The sequence below is a fragment of the Mastigoproctus giganteus genome, chromosome 1, assembly GCF_048544385.1.
Source record: "Mastigoproctus giganteus isolate SK-2022 chromosome 1, ASM4854438v1, whole genome shotgun sequence".
NCBI classification, from domain to species: Eukaryota; Metazoa; Arthropoda; class Arachnida; order Uropygi; family Thelyphonidae; genus Mastigoproctus; species Mastigoproctus giganteus.
Window position 1 is genome coordinate 96,736,028 of NC_143575.1, and position 16,854 is coordinate 96,752,881.

At 36.4% G+C, this 16,854-nt stretch overlaps 1 protein-coding gene across 6 annotated transcripts in view; it reads left to right on the forward strand.

Annotated features, from left to right (window-relative positions):
- LOC150091024 (5'-AMP-activated protein kinase subunit gamma-1-like) overlaps positions 1 to 16,854 on the forward strand; it is a 500,398-nt gene that overhangs the window by 388,366 nt on the left and 95,178 nt on the right. The window lies entirely within an intron of this gene.

Below are 16,854 nucleotides of genomic sequence, written 5' to 3' on the forward strand. Positions count from 1 at the left end.
TTCAGCTTATGCTACTATGAACAGCCATGCCTGTAAAATTTATACGGATGGTTCCAAAACTGACAGTATGGTAGATGCTGCGGCAGCTTTTCCTTTATATACAATTTCAGCCACACTACTGCTAGCTTGTAGTGTCTTCACAGCTGAATTATATGCCATTAAGTTAGCGCTTAGTAAGATTATTGAGCTTTCCATCTCATCTGCCATAATTCACACAGACTCCCTCAGCGCTGTCTCTGCATAAGGAAGAATTTTTCCTCTTCTCATCCTGCATAGAAACAGATTCGTTCCCAGCTGTTTTCCTGCAATATGTCTAATGAGTCAATCAGTATTTGCTTGATTCCTGGCCATTTTGGCATTCCAGGAAATGAAATTGCTGACTTTGCCACTAAACATCCTCAACCCGCTCTCACAACTTTCTCAGGTTCCCAACACTGACGATAAATCTGTCATACGCAAAGCATGCTACGATAAATGGTCACAGATCTGGGAAAGTAACACCAAAATAAACTTTACCAGATAAAGCAAGAACCAAATTTGTAGCTCTTTGGCTTCCAACGAAACAGACGAGAGGAAGTGGTACTGGCAAGACTCAGAATTGAACACACTCATCTCTATTTATTATTGCGAGAAAACCCTCCTCAGTGCTCATTGTGTCACAGACAACTTGCAGTCCATTTCCTGGTTGATTGTCTCTTACATTCAATCATCCGGTCAAACACTTTTCAGTCACTCTCCATATTTGAATATGTCACCTGATTTATCCTATTTCTTAGGAAATGAAGCAAATATTGAAGAACTTTTATTGTATCTGAAACATATTGGCTTCTACTTAAGCATATAATTTAACATCTCTAACAATATGCTTCTTGTGAATAAATGATGAACAGACACAATTTGGCCTTAGTAGCCCTTGTGTCATTAAACCCAATGACAACAACAACAGCATGTATACTAATGTGAGTATAGGCAACCCCCATATAACATGGTACTTCTAAAACACGGTTACGCTCTAACGCGATTAATAAATTGCAGTAATCCTCGCACAACACATTATTTATATAATACGGTTTTGCTCTAACATGGTTAGAAAGTTGTGACAAACCTCGCATAACACAGTATTTTTGAGCTTTTGTGCAGGAGGAATCCTGCTGTTATGTTGGATGTAATTTCAATCGTTATACAAAAAAAAAAAAAAAAAAAAGAAAAAAGTTATTGGGATTTTCCCTCTGGTATTGAATTTGTGGAAAAATGTAGATTTAAAAGTTTTATTACTATTAGATAACACACCAGGCTATCCACAATATTTAAGTCATCTAAATGTTGAAGTACCTACCACCTAAAACAACTTCTTTAATTCAGCCCTTAGATCAAGACATTATATCTACCTTTAAAACTCATCATCAGAAAATTGTTACAATGGATTTCGGAAAAAATTGATTCCAAATATTTTGAAGTGATGGATGCATGGAAACATTTTTCAATTGTGGACTGTATCGGAATCATAGCTTTATCGCTCAAAGAAGTAAAGCATTCGATATTAAATGTGAGTTGGCAAAATGTATGGCTAGAGTCAGTTCATTCAGGAAATTTGTTTGAACCGGTAGAAAATGGAATCGGTGCAATTCAAATTATATTAGGGCCACCCATAATTTCTTACGTATACCTGTATTTGTGTCTGTAAATTGCGTGTGTTCTATAGTCAATTTGCCTGTTTTGCTGGACAAAATAACCCCAGTTTCTTGGGGGAAAAACTGCTATTTATGCCTGAGACCAACTAACTCAGCCAAAGAGTGAAAAGAGCCCATTAAAGTTCCTCGTGTCATTGACGGGATTCGAACCCGGGCCTTTTCCACCTGGTATGGGGGGGGGGATGGTGACGACACCACCACTATGCTACATGCACAGAAATTAGTGCGATATTAGAACTTGCTAAGTCGGTAGGAAGGGAAGGTCTTGATTATATGACTGCTGAAGTCCTCGTGGGTAGCACAGTTGGTAGAATCACCGTCTCCCCCCCCACACACACACTGGGTGGAAGAAACCCATTCGAATCCTGTCGATTACAGGAGGAATTATGAGTCTTTTTCACAATGTAGCTGAATTAGTTGGTCTCAGGCAAGGGTAGCATGGTTTTTTTCTCCTGGAAACGTTGGTTTTTCGTCCTGCAAAATAGAAAATCGATCTCAGAACACACACAATTTATAGACAATATACACGGAACAAAATGGCCTTAGTCGCCGATGCATCGAATAAAAAAAAAAAATTATGATTACTGAACACGTAAGATGTTCAAGAATTACTGGTAGAAAAAGAGGCTGGCAAAGTGGATTTGATGGAAACGGCATCGTAGGCAAACCAAATCAATTCAGAGGATGATAACACAGATGAAAATTCTGAACTTACAAATTTTACACTAAAAAGCATACGGGAAGGCATAAACTTAGCCAAGCAATTAGAATCTTAATTTTTCAATGCAAATCCTTCTGCTTAGAGGAGCCCAAAGTTCAAAAAGGAGCTTCAAAAATGCTTAGTTCCATACGATGAAATTTACAAAGATCTATCAAGCAAATGCAAACAATCTCAGATTACTGGTTTTTCAAAGAGAGCAGAAGATACACAAAATCTAGAATGGTGTATTTTTGTTAGCTTTTGGAACATAACTCCCCCACTTTTGTACTAGTTTTTAGTCCTGTATAACACAGTTTTGCAATACATGAGGATTTTATAGGAACCTAACTACCATGTTATACGTGGGTTACCCATATAGTAAGCAAATTTGAAGAATTTGATGGTTTGTGTCATCAGACATGGACATTGTAGGGTTATTAGAGGCAGGGTACCACTCAGATATAAGGGGTGTGAAATTTGAATATGATGAGTACATTCTACAGAATGTATGTATTGAGTGTCTAACGTAAGGTGGCACCAGAAATGTCAGTTCAACTCTGCCATAATTCATTCATTACGCCATTCATTCCCGAGATACTCTTTAAAAATAAGCCATTTTGTGAATTGTGGTGTGTTGTTTGTATATATTGTGTTGTGTTTGTGTATACTGTGTGGTGTTATGTGGTTTGGCCTCTTAGCCACCAGAAGCAGTGATCACGAGGAAAGCTGCTTACCAGTGCCCATCTCTGTCACAAGAGGCAGGCATCTACTACTGTCACTCTCTTCCCAGGGAGGGCAAGTATCCCACGCCCACTGGAGGGTGTGCTATACCAGTGGGTGCCAGCAAAATCTTGTACCCTTGGTGGCCTGGACTAAGGGCACCAGGAAAAAAAAAAAAAAAAAAAAAAAGGGGTTAAGTTTCCAGTCAATTGCAGAAGTTGAGGATACAAAGCTCTGCATTTTTTGTCTTATTTTATTGGATTAATAAAATAAAAATGAAAAGATTAGAAAAGTTTGATTATGCTCTGAAAGATTAATACAAAACAGTTTATAAATACAAGACAACGTAGCATCTTAATAAACATGTAAAGTATATGCAATGAATGCATTTAAGCAAAAGCGGTCCCTCCACTTTTGTCACAGATTTTGTGACAAAAGAGTCACAGATATTGTTTAAAGTCCTGGATATAAAAACCAGTTAGTGAATTTGCATAAAACATTGATATGATATCAAAAATGATCCACATTAATCATTCGTTCTCTTTGATTTTTGAACAAGGGCATAGGCAGGGGTATATCCCTATCCCGTGAAAGATTGTTTGGAGACAGTTTGAAAAGGGAAGCAAATGTTAATTTCAAAAATGTTCCAGATTAATGATTCCATCAATTTGCTGATATTTAAACAAGGGCATTGGAAGATATATACCTCTACCACAAAAACAAAATGGGGGTGGGGAGATGTCACTAAACGAATTAAAAATATATTGGTATGTGCAAAATTCCCACTTTCCTACTTGTATGCAAAATCCCCACTGCCACAGAAATTAGTAGTATTAAAAATGATATCATCAACATTACCATTGCTTAGGTTTGCCATTTTCATTTCATTTCCAAACTATAAGGATATATGAAGGCAGATGGTTCTATACTATACCATAGTGCATTATGGTTCATACTGTTTTGACAACTAGTAAGCATTCAGCTCATTTCTTCCTTAGCCCTTTAAAGATTTTATTTGGTCGAAAAAAAACTTCCATATGTGCTGTTAAGCATATTTACAGGACTGCAAATATGATTTTTTTTTTATTATTGTTGTTATTCTGCTATTGTTTTTTAATGCTAAGGAAAGATTATGTGAGGTTCATGTTTTGAGCAGACCTAGTGACTCTATATGAATAGAACCTCTAGAAGATCCATTCAAAGCATGAGTTTTAATTTCACATTTACTCTGAAAAGATAAGTGTTTTTTAAAATACTATATAACTTTTTGTGTTCAGAATTACTATTAAAAAAGGTGGAAGGGGATATAATTTATACCCTCTAGCTTGCTAGAAAACTGATTTGCATTTGAGCATTGTTTAATAATTGTGAATTCCAAATAGAGAGAGATAAGCAATGTTGCTGCTGCCGCCTGTCTGAAGAATTTTTAACTGTCAGTTGCTATGATCATTTGTTTCTGCTCATTCGAACCAATTATTTGCATTTATTATAAAAATTGGTTTCACTTTGTTAAATAAAGTGAATTTTTTTTTTTTTCCCTTCAGGGTTTCAAATATGTTTGCACATGAGCCACTACAAATGAAAATGTGAATATACAAGTATAATTTTCTTGAAGAATGAGAACAGTATTTTTTTTTAACAAGCTTAAAAGAAAAATCTTGTTTGATTTGCCACTCAGCTATTTCTCAGAGGAAGAAAAATAACATAGAATGACAATTTACTGCACTTCACCAGAAATATATAGTGAGTATCTTATAATGTGATCCGGAAAAAGCATTATTGTAGTAGTTACACACAAGTAAAATATTACTATAATAACTTGCTTCATGTCATAATGGGATTGCATTTAATATCATCTGTTTTTAAATGTACAAGAGTTATATTAATTTTAATACTGTGCATTTTCTTTTTATTGTAGAGGCTTACTCGTTAGATAGGATAATAAACAAATTAAATTATAGTAGAACTTCAATAATTTGGACTAATAGTGCGGAAGGAATAGTCCAAAATTAGTAAAAAGTCTGAATTATAGAATAAAATGATATAAATATTTTCAAGTTGTTCATAAAAACATGCAAATTCAGCAAGTTAATTTAGATGATAGGATGTAAGTATGTTGAAAAGAAAAAAAATAAAATTGCCATTTCATACCATCATTTTTCATTTCTTTTAGAGTGTAAAAATATTTTTTGAATATTTGTCAGAATTAGAAAATTTCATTCGAGCATATTACTGTTTATTCAAATGAATGCAAATGCTGTTATCCATGGCATACATCTCAAATAAATAGCAATATACGTCTTCCAATGCAATCTTGCTTTTTATTTGAAGTGCACAGTGCAATATCAAGAAACTCGTGTGGTGCCTCCACAATATTAGATAAATGCACTTTGTTGCAAATTTATTTTTCAATAAAATGAAATTTGTACCCTGTACTACATTCTTAAATTTCAGCTACTGTGTTGAAACATATCCCTGCAGTCTTGTGGTATTGAAAATTAGTCTTGATTGCATATGCATACAAGCTAAGGCTTTATATCGTTCAGTTTAAGTTAGCATCCTAATTACTATTTTATTTTTTGCTTTTGCAATTTGGTCAGTTATTATCATTTGAGGTAGATTTATTTGGTTGTACAGTAATACCCCGACTTACGCGAACTCGGAGTTACGCGGTTCTTGATTTTTTCGTTTGGCAACGCTGCCGCCCACTATCTTCAAGGTCGTTTTTCATATGTTATCGATATACGGTGCGACGGCGGGGAATGAGAGCGAAAGATGAACAAAATTCAACTTTGCTGCTTTTATGTTTTTTATATCAGTGAAGGGGAAACACATTTCACCATAATAACGTAAAAACCAACACAATTCCAGCTATCGGTATAATCGCAAATGCAATTAGATCGAGTTTACTACCAGTTTATAACAGATGATTTCACTAGCAGAAACGCAACTGGATTTTTATTGTTTTATGGTAGTAACCCCTAGAAATGTGAGGTGTTAATAGTGTATCTCTGCCTTTATGGTGTTGTTTATTCAGTTGCTACATGCGCGCAGCTTTGTTTATGCGTATCAAGCGTGCCTCCTCGTTTTGTAATTGTGCTTTATTCCCTAAAAATGAGTAAAATACTTAATTAAAAGTGTGAAAAGGAAGCGTCCTAGAGAAGACACTGCAGATTCAGAGAGAAAAAGAAAAGCAATTATCGATAAACAGAGGCGGACTGGATCAAAAATTCTTACCCGGGGAAAATTTATAGTGGCCTCATACTATGGTTTATGGCCAAAATCACACTGGCCCACCGGGGTTTCCCCGGTAAGGCTTATGGCCAGTCCGCCTCTGTCGATAGAGAAAAAATATGAAATTGTGAAACGCTTTGAGCGAAATGAAAGACCATGTGATATTGCACGTGCTACAGGCCTAAACGAAGCAACGGCGAAAAGCACATGGCAATTGCGAACTTGACAGGTTGAAAATTGAAAAGGGCTAATTGTAAAGGGCTTAAAAATTTTAGAAAACATAGACTCCAACGAAGAACGCGTTATAGCTACAAAGCAAGGAATAAAAAAATTATTAGCTTGCTACGAAGAAATTCTGCGTGAAAAAAAGAACGCGCTGTGTCGTCAGACGAATTTGTTAGATTTTATGAAGCCATCGACATCGAAATAACTTTTTAACGTAAGTCATTTGTTTTTTAATACATATTTTGTATTAATATGTATAAAGAACTGCAATTTTATTAATATTTTTCTTCTAAACTAGTGTTTTTGTTAGTCCTTGGTCCCAATTAAGCAAAATTTATATGTATTTATATGCAAAGTTGTACCCCGACTTACGCGAATTCGACTTACGCGATTTTCGTCGGACCCACCTATCGCGCAACTTCGGGGTATTACTGTACTGTATGCAAGAAAATAATTCCCAAAGAAAATAATTTCCCAAAGCAGTATTTTTTTGAAGAAAATCAGTCTTTAATTTTTTTGTTTAGTCAATGCCATGTTGGGAATTTTTTGTTGTTTGCATATTAATAAGTAAAAAACACAGTACTAATTTAAATAAATAAAGATAATTGTGGTGTTTCCTTTCCATCTGAACATCTTATGATCACCGAAAAGTGATCATGTGACAATCACACATCACTGTTTGCAGCTGCTGTCTCCATTTTGTGAATAGACTTTTTCATATTCATTCCAACAATAATATTCCAACGCATGCTTGTTATTTGTTATTTTTGGTTTTTAGGAGCATTAGCAGCTAAAGCCATATTGCTCCGGGAAATGCAGTGGTCATTCCCTGACCTTTCCGCATCCTCCGTATTTGGTGGTGATGGGCTCAAACCCCGGTCTAATCAAGAAGCATGTGCTACGCACTGCTGCTCCTTCCCACCTGGCTATGGAGGCGCTCCAATGCATGCATGCAGAAATAACATATTTACTTATTGTATCTTGTCAGTGCAAGAAATGGACATTGCTTATAGGAACTGAATGATTTTCTTCATTATTCTTTTTATGAGCTGTATCAAGTAACTGTTGTTTTAACTAGAATTTGAGAACTAGCTGTCAGATAGTTTTTATTTTTAATAATGAATTGATGGCTACAAAGTTTTGGCATCCTTAGAGTGAGGCTACCAATTATGCCAACTCAGTGTCGCTGCATGCATATCTGAGCATGTAGGATACTGATGTAGTGCACCATGGTAGCTGGCTTATGTGGCTGGTTCCCTCTACAAGGTCATTTGTATATCATAGTTATATTAGAACTGTTAGGTTGTTCAAGCCAGTGTCATTGTGTTAAGTGATGGAACGAAGACCAATCATTGTATGCAAAGAGCTCATTTAAGTTGTAGATGGTGATTTCCTGTTGCCCATTTTGATCATAACAGGTAACAGTGCCTAGAATGGCAATTAACCTACTCTCTGAGACACAAAAAACAGTTACATTTTTAAAACTCAAAAGCAAAAATGGTATTGATAACATTCTTTAATAGCATGGAATCTACCAGCAAGACAGCGAATAAACAATACTGTATACAAGTTTTGGATTGTTTGGCTAAAATAATTTGAGTAGGACCTCAGTTTCAAGATAAAGGGAGTTGCTTGTGTTGTACAACAATGCTAGATCACATTCTGCTTGATTATCAAGGAGATTTGGTGAGGTGTAGGATTATGGAGCAAAATTTTCTTTACTTATCTCCCTTGAACTATTTCTGGTGTGAAAAATCAAATTCACACTGAGAGGACAACAATTGTACAGTGTAGAAGACATTAAAAGAAATATGACAAAGGAATTGGTGGCAGTTAGTTCAGATGCTAAAAAATGTTTTCCAGCAGCTCTTTGTGTGATCTCACAAATGTGTAGCTGCTTAAGGTGGTTACTTTGAAAAATATTAAAAGCTCTTTTTCATTCAGAAATCTGGTTTCCTTTAAATTGACTTGGTCTGGAACTCGGTTGTCTGACCATGTAGTTGTGGACGTGGTGTGACTGTACATCTAAGAAAAACATGTACTTATTCTCTTCCAGTCCCAGACAGAAGTAGAAAGATGTATTAGGATTTTGTATATTGAAATAAACATCTCCAGGTTGTCTCTGTGTTCTCAGATAATGAGGATATTATTGATGTACCTGTGCCTGCCACAACGTAGAAATTATATATGTGAAGGAAGTTAGGAGTGCTTATTCAATAGACTTTATGAACTGGTCAGTGGTATCCCCATTTGTATTTCTTTTCTTTTCTTTTTTTAGCTTGAAATTTTTTGTCATATAGGGATGTGAATCTTGAAAGCTTATTCAGAGATTGAAGAGTTCTCAAGTTTCCTTGCTGAAGACTCAGATGAATCCTTTTTGATGTCTGACATGCTTAGCATGCTGATGGAAATTGATGGCAAAGAAAATCCTGACTCCTTGGCACTTCACTTTATTGTGAAAATATCTTAACCGATGGCAAATAGCATCAAACTGAGGCAGATATATCACTGGATTCTATATAGACAAAAAGCCTGGTTTGGTGGATGCTATTCATTATTCACAAAGTTCATTAAATTGAAGTAGAAGTCTTTGAATAAAATACAGTATTAAAATGAGCATTTACTATATAGCATTAGTAGAGGCATATGATGCAAGAAAGCAAGCTTATGCAGTATAAGCCAAAAAAAAAAAAAAAAAAAACTCCCATTTCATTCATTTGAAATACCTGTCCAGCTGAGCCTTAAATTTATTTAGGCTATCAACTTCCACAACAAGGGATGGAAGTCTGTTCCATCAACCAACTACCTGCTGGCTAAAGGCTAATTTCTGCACATCTATCCTACATCTGTCTTTCCTCAATTTGAATTTATGTCCTCTCAGGTGATTATTCTGAACAAGAGAAAGAATCCCATTGGCATTGAGCATGCTCAAACCATTCAAGGCTTTATACACCTCTATCAGATCACCCTGCCGGTGCCTAGTCTCCAGATACTGTAATTTGCAAAACTTAAGCCTTTCTTTGTAAGAGCAACCCTTTGTTCCATTCACTAATCTTGTTGCCCTTCTCTGTACTCGTTCCAGCAGCTCTACATCCTTCTTGAAATGAGGCCTCCAGACCTGTATACAGTACTCAAGGTGTGGCCTGACCATTGCCTTATACGAGGCAATAATCACCTCCTTATTCCTGCTAGAAAAATTCCTGTATATCATTGACAAGACACCATGAGCTACTCTTACAGCCCATCTGCACTGCTCAGAAAACTTCATATCTACCTGCACAATTACCCCCAGGTCCTTTTCATTCTCTACCACTGTCAGTGTAGTACCACAGAGTTGATACGTTGCTCTGGAGTTACTGTTTCCCATATGTAGTAATTTACATTTGTCAATGTTAAACTTCATTTGCCACCTCTCAGCCCATCTGCTCAACCTTTCCAGATCCTGTTGCAGCAGTATAGCATCAGTAGTGTCCTTAACAACCCTGCTAACCTTTGTATCGTCTGCAAACTTGGACATTAAGCTTGATATACCATCATCAATATCATTTATAAATACAGAAAGCAACAATGGACCCAACATTGAACCCTGAGGGACTCCACTAATAACATTAGTCCATGATGAGCAGTGTCCATTGATTACCACTCTCTGTCTTCTCCCCCTCAACCATCCCATTATCCATAGCAGCAATTTGCCTCCAATGCCACACTGCTCCAATTTGTGTAGCAGTCTTCCATGTGCAACAGTATCAAAAGCCTTTCTAAGATCCAAATATATAATATCAAAGTTATTATATCCAGTTCTTTTGTGACTGCATCATGGTATCCAATCAAATTGGTCACCTAAGAATTTCCCTTAACAAAACCATACTGTGTCCGAGCTATAACTGAAGTCTTGTCTAGATGATCCTGCAGTGCTTCTTTAACCAGTGTCTCCATTAATTTCCCTGGAACAGAAGTTAAACACACAGGTCTATAATTACTTGTCATCCTTTGATCCTCCTTTGTGGATTGGGGACACATTTGCACATCTCCAGTCTATGGATACCTCCCCTGAGACCAAAGAAGCTCTCATAATTATGGCTAAGGGTTTGCTTACTTCCTTTGCTGCCTCCTTTAATATAACTGGATAGATCCCATCCATCCCAGGTGCCTTTCTTGTGTTTATCTTCAACAATTTCTCCTCCACTTTCCTCTAAGTTATTACAAAATCATCTAGCTCACTGCCAGAGTTTACTTCACCTCTGGCATTCCCCTTCCTGAATAACTCCTTGGTGAATGTAGATGCAAAATATTCGTTTAGTTTGTTAGCCATCTGAGCAGGATCCTCAACTGTTGAACCATCAATATCCAGTGGACCAATCTGATTCATCCCTTTCCGAGTTTACATAGGTAAAGAACTCTTTTCTGTTTTTCTTTGCATCCTTTGCCAAGGATTTCTCATAATCTGCCTTTGCCTGCCTAATCTCCTTTGTGACTTGGTTACAGACCAGCTTATATCTATCATAGGCTTCCATGTCACCCATTAATTTATATGTATGCCATGCATTTTTGTTCTCTGCGTATGTCTCATTAATTCATCTGACATCCATTTAGGCATAAACCTTGAAAATATTTCTTAGTTGGTATGTAAAGCCCAGTAGCTTCCAAGATAAGTTCTTTGAATGGTTCCCATTTTGAATTTGCTGTTGGTAACATCATCAGTTGGCCCCACTGTATAGAATTTAAATACTGTCTCAGACCATCGTAGCCGCCTTTACGAAAGCAAAAACCTTCTCTTTACCCCTGATAGTAGTTACCTCTTTGAGTAAATCCCACTTCAGCACACTGTGATCACTGCCACCTAGTGGTTCTTTTATCTGCAGATTCTTAATGCACGAAGAATCACTACTGATAATCAGATCAAGAGCATTACTCCCTCTAGTTGCCTCCCAAACATGCTGATGTAGAAAACAATCATCCAATAAATCCACAAAAGCCTTGCTAGTGTGTGAGTGACCAGCCCCCAAACTCCAGTCAATATCTGGGAAATTAAAATCCCCCATTATAAGACTCTCTGATTTACTGCTCACTCTATTTCCCTGTACTCATCAGAGTCATTAGGTCTATTGCACACTCCTACTCTCAATTTCGATCTCCCAATGCTTATGTCACACCAAACTGACTCGGCACTGCACTGTCCAGCGATGTCGACTGGCTTCGGTTCCAAGGAAGCGAAGCCAGTTGGATTTTATGTGTTTCTTAACTAATAGCATAACCCCTCCTCCCTTCCTATCCTGTCTGTCCTTTCTGTACACATTGTACTCACCAAATTCCAGTTCTGCATTCCTTATATTTGTGTGACACCACGTCTCTGATATCCCAACAATAATATATTTTAATATCTGCTAATAATATAATATTATTAGCAGAATAAAAGTAATGTTAAAGATCCGATATTAATTGGCATGTAACTGTATATATATATATATACAGTAATACCCCGACTTACGCGAACTCGGAGTTACGCGGTTCTTGATTTTTTCGTTTGGCAACGCTGCCGCCCACTATCTTCAAGGTCGTTTTTCATATGTTATCGATATACGGTGCGACGGCGGAGAATGAGAACGAAAGATGAACAAAATTCAACTTTGCTGCTTTTTATATCAGTGAAGGGGAAACACATTTCACCATAATAACGTAAAAACCAACGCAATTCCAGCTATCGGTATAATCGCAAATGCAATTAGATCGAGTTTACTACCAGTTTATAACAGATTTCACTAGCAGAAACGCAACTGGATTGTTATTGTTTTATGGTAGTAACCCCTAGAAATGTGAGGTGTTAATAGTGTATCTCTGCCTTTATGGTGTTGTTTATTCAGTTGCTACATGCGCGCAGCTTTGTTTATGCATATCAAGCATGCCTCCTCGTTTTGTAATTGTCTTTATTCCCTAAAAATGAGTAAAATACTTAAAAGGTGTGAAAAGGAAGCGTCCTGGTGAAGACACTGCAGATTCAGAGAGAAAAAGAAAAGTAATTATCGATAAACAGTGGCGGACTGGGTCAAAAATTCTTACCCGGGAAAATTTATAGTGGCCTCATATTATGGTTTATGGCCAAAATCACATTGGCCCACCGGGGTTTCCCCAGTAAGGCTTATGGCCAGTCCGCCTCTGTCGATAGAGAAAAAATATGAAATTGTGAAACGCTTTGAGCGAAATGAAAGACCATGTGATATTGCACGTGCTACAGGCCTAAATGAAGCAACGGCGAAAAGCACATGACAATTGCAAACTTGACAGGTTGAAAATTGAAAAGGGCTTAAAAATTTTAGAAAACATAAGACTCCAACGAAGAACGCGTTATAGCTACAAAGCAAGGAATAAAAAAATTATTAGCTTGCTACGAAGAAATTCTGCGTGAAAAAAAGAACGCGCTGTGTCGTCAGATGAATTTGTTAGATTTTATGAAGCCATCGACATCGAAATAACTTTTTAACGGAAGTCATTTGTTTTTTTAATACATATTTTGTATTAATATGTATAAAGAACTGCAATTTTATTAATATTTTTCTTCTAAACTAGTGTTTTTGTTAGTCCTTGGTCCCAATTAAGCAAAATTTATATGTATTTATATGCAAAGTTGTACCCCGACTTACGCGATTTCGACTTACGCGATTTTCGTCGGACCCACCTATCGCGTAACTTCGGGGTATTACTGTATATATATATTTTTTTTTTTTTTTTTTTTTAATTCTGCTGTCTCCAAGATAAGGGTAGTTAACATGTATTATCTGAATTAATGCACTCCTGCGCCTTTCAAAATTGAAGATATTAAATGTGTTCCCATTCATTGAGGTATAATGCTATATTGATAGTTAGTATTCTTTTAAAAGCAATTTAAGAAAGGCCTAAGTTGAAGAATTAAATTGGGATTTGACCGTTTAGCAGTCGGCAGTTATGAAATATGTCAATAAATCTAAAGCTGCTACTATTGCATCATTAGAGTGGCACATATACTCACATTAAAGAAAAAGTCATTTGAAGATATGGTGAAATGATTAGGTATGCTACAACTGTGGCGTCAGTCATTGTTTCATGAATTTAAAATTGAAATTTTTATCATCTATAAACGAGGTTTGGTTTTCAGGAAACATACTTATTCAGATGATTGAACTAATGTGTGAAAGTCTGTGGCCAGATTAACAGCAATTTCAAAATCTGCAGTTTCTTTAGTTTATAGGTTGACAAATTAACTAATATCAATAATACAGCTCAGTTAAATATTTTTATTAAGATGGTTTTAAAGATTGTATTGTAAAAGATTTATTGTCCTTTATACTATTAAAAGGAACGTATGGCATATCTCTAGTATTTAGATGTGATTTGGCTTTATTGCATTCTGTAGAGACTATGCCAATTTTTAAAATTATTGTAATAAATATGGGTTTTGATTTTTTAATAAACTTTGATTCTTACAGAGATTTTAAAAACAATTTCAGGAATGCTCATGAAATATTTCTTATGGTATATATTTTTGAGAAAAATCAATTTTGTGAAATTGAAAAATCTGTAATACAGCACACATACAAGTATTTATATCAATTTTATTTATTTGTTATTCAGAACCTAAATGTGACAGCATACTGGCTGTGTGTTGTATTATAATTCCAAGGTTATGCCATTTAACACATTTTGCAGTGTGAATGGCTTGCAGTTTTCTGCAGTTGGTTTTGGAAGTAAGTAAGATGGATTTTTTTTCAGTATTTTATTATGTGTTATTTTAAGTGAATAAGTTAAAAACTCTTATTATGTTTCATGCCAGCAGTCTTTGATACCTTCTGGTACACTTGCTATGTATGAGATGTTCACACTGAAGAATTAAAAGAAAAATGTAACCTCTCAAAAAAATGGGTTTTTTTTATAACTTCTTTATAATGCTATATAACTTCTTTCCATCATCTTTTATTCAGGACCATGGTTCTTGAGTGCAGATACTTAGCTGAAATAAAAATGTGGAAGGTACATAGTTTGCATTCAGTAACTTTTTTTTGTTTTGACGTCACAAACTTTTCTTGCCTTATTTTGCCACTATTAATAGTAAATGATTCTAATGATAATAACATAAGGAGGAGCCTTGGAGGGTGGTTAATCAAACCTTACTACTCCTGCTTACCTATTTGACTGGAAGGAATTGAAGTAATAATGTGTAAGATTGGCACTTGAGGTTACACTTTCTTACAGTTCAGCATTCTTCTCCACCTGAAAGGCATTTCTAAAAATTTTATTATTCATGTTTTGTTTCACCCTGAAATTTGAAATAACCCCAGAGCCTTGAGAACATAATCTTCTACACACCATATTGTATGTGGCGTGTAGCATCAGTGGTTTCACTGATGATCTCCTCCCACATATCTTTCATTAAAGGAGGCGGCAAAGTAACTAAGCAAACCCTTAGCCATAATTATGAGCGCATCCTTGGACTCAGGCGAGGTCCCCACACACTGGAGATGTGCAAATGTATCCCCAATTCATAAAGGGGGATCGAAGGGCGACACAAGTAATTACAGACTAGTTAGTTTAACTTCTGTTCCGGGTAAAATAATGGAGTCACTGGTTAAAGATGCATTGCAGGATCATCTAGACAAGACTGCAGCAATAATTCAGACACAGCATGGGTTTGTTAATGGAAAGTCTTGTCTGACAAATTTAATAGGATATTATGATGTGGTTACAAAGGAACTGGATGCAAAAAATAATTTTGATATCATATATTTGGATTTCAGGAAAGCTTTTGACACTGTTGCACATGGAAGACTATTGTACAAATTGGAGCAAAATGGTATTAAGGGTAAGTTGCTACAATCGATAAAAGGATGGTTAAGTAGGAGAAGACAGAGGGTGGTAATCAATGGGTGCTGCTCTTCGTGGACTTATGTTATTAGTGGAGTCCCACAGGGTTTGGTGTTAGGTCCACTGTTGTTTTGTATATTTATCAATGATATTGATGAAGGTATATCAGGCTTAATGTCGAAGTTTGCAGATGATACAAAGGTTGGCAGGGTTGTTAATGACAGTAATGGCAGTGTGCTACTGCAACAGGATCTAGATAATTTGGGCAGATGGGCTAAGAAGTGGCAACTGAAGTTTAACCTTGACAAATGCAAAGTACTGCATATGGGTAGAAGTAACCTCAGAGAAACGTACCAACTGTGTGGTACTACACTTAAGGTAGTAGAAAATGAAAAAGACCTGGGTGTAATTGTGCAGTCAGATATGAAGTTTTCTGACAATGCAGAGAGGATGCCAGGGCAGGTCATGGGGTTTTGTCAATGATATATAGGAATTTTGCTAGCAGGGAAAAGGAGGTGATTATCCCTCTGTATAGGCAATGGTCAGGCCACGCCTTGAGTACTGCGTACAGGTCTGGAGGCCTCATTTTAGGAAGGATGTAGATTTTCTTGAGCGTGTACAGAGAAGGGCAATAAGATTGGTGAGGGAAATGAAGGGATCCTCTTACCAAGAGAGGCTTAAGTTCTGCAAATTGCAGTGGCCTGAGACTAGGCACCTGTGCGGTGATCTGATTGAGGTGAATAAGGCCTTGAATGGGTTGAGCACGCTGAATTCTGATGAGATCCTTCCACTTGTTCAGATTACGAACCCAAGGGGGCATAAATTCAAATTAAGAAAAGACAGACGTAGATTAGATGTGCAGAAATTTGCCTTTAGCCAGCGGGTGGTTAAGTGCTGGAACAAACTTCCATCTGTCGTTGTGGAAGTTGATAGGTTGAATAAATTTAAGGAGGAACTGGACAGGCATTTGGAGGGAATGGTGTGTTTTTTTTTTTTTTTTTGGCTGATGCTGCATAAGCTCATACACTTGCTTTCTTGCATCAAATGCCACTACTACTACTACTAATCCAAGTGTATGAAATCAAAATTATTTTTTGCATCCAGTTCCTTTGTAACCACATCATAATAACCAATCAAATTTGTCAGACAGGTCTTTCCCTTAACAAACCCATTCTGTGTCTGAATTATTGCTGCAGTCTTGTCTAGATGATCCTGCAATGCATCTTTAACCAATGAATCCATTATTTTACCCGGAACAGAAGTTAAACTAACTGTCTGTGTGACACCATGTCTCTGATATTCCAACAATATCTGCCTTTGATGTTTGACTAGCACTTCGAGTTCATCGAATTTATTAACTATACTCCTAGCATTGGTGTACATGCAAGTATAAATGCACCTGTTTCTACTCTGTTACCCTAACACTGCCCATGTATTTACTTGTTCCACTAT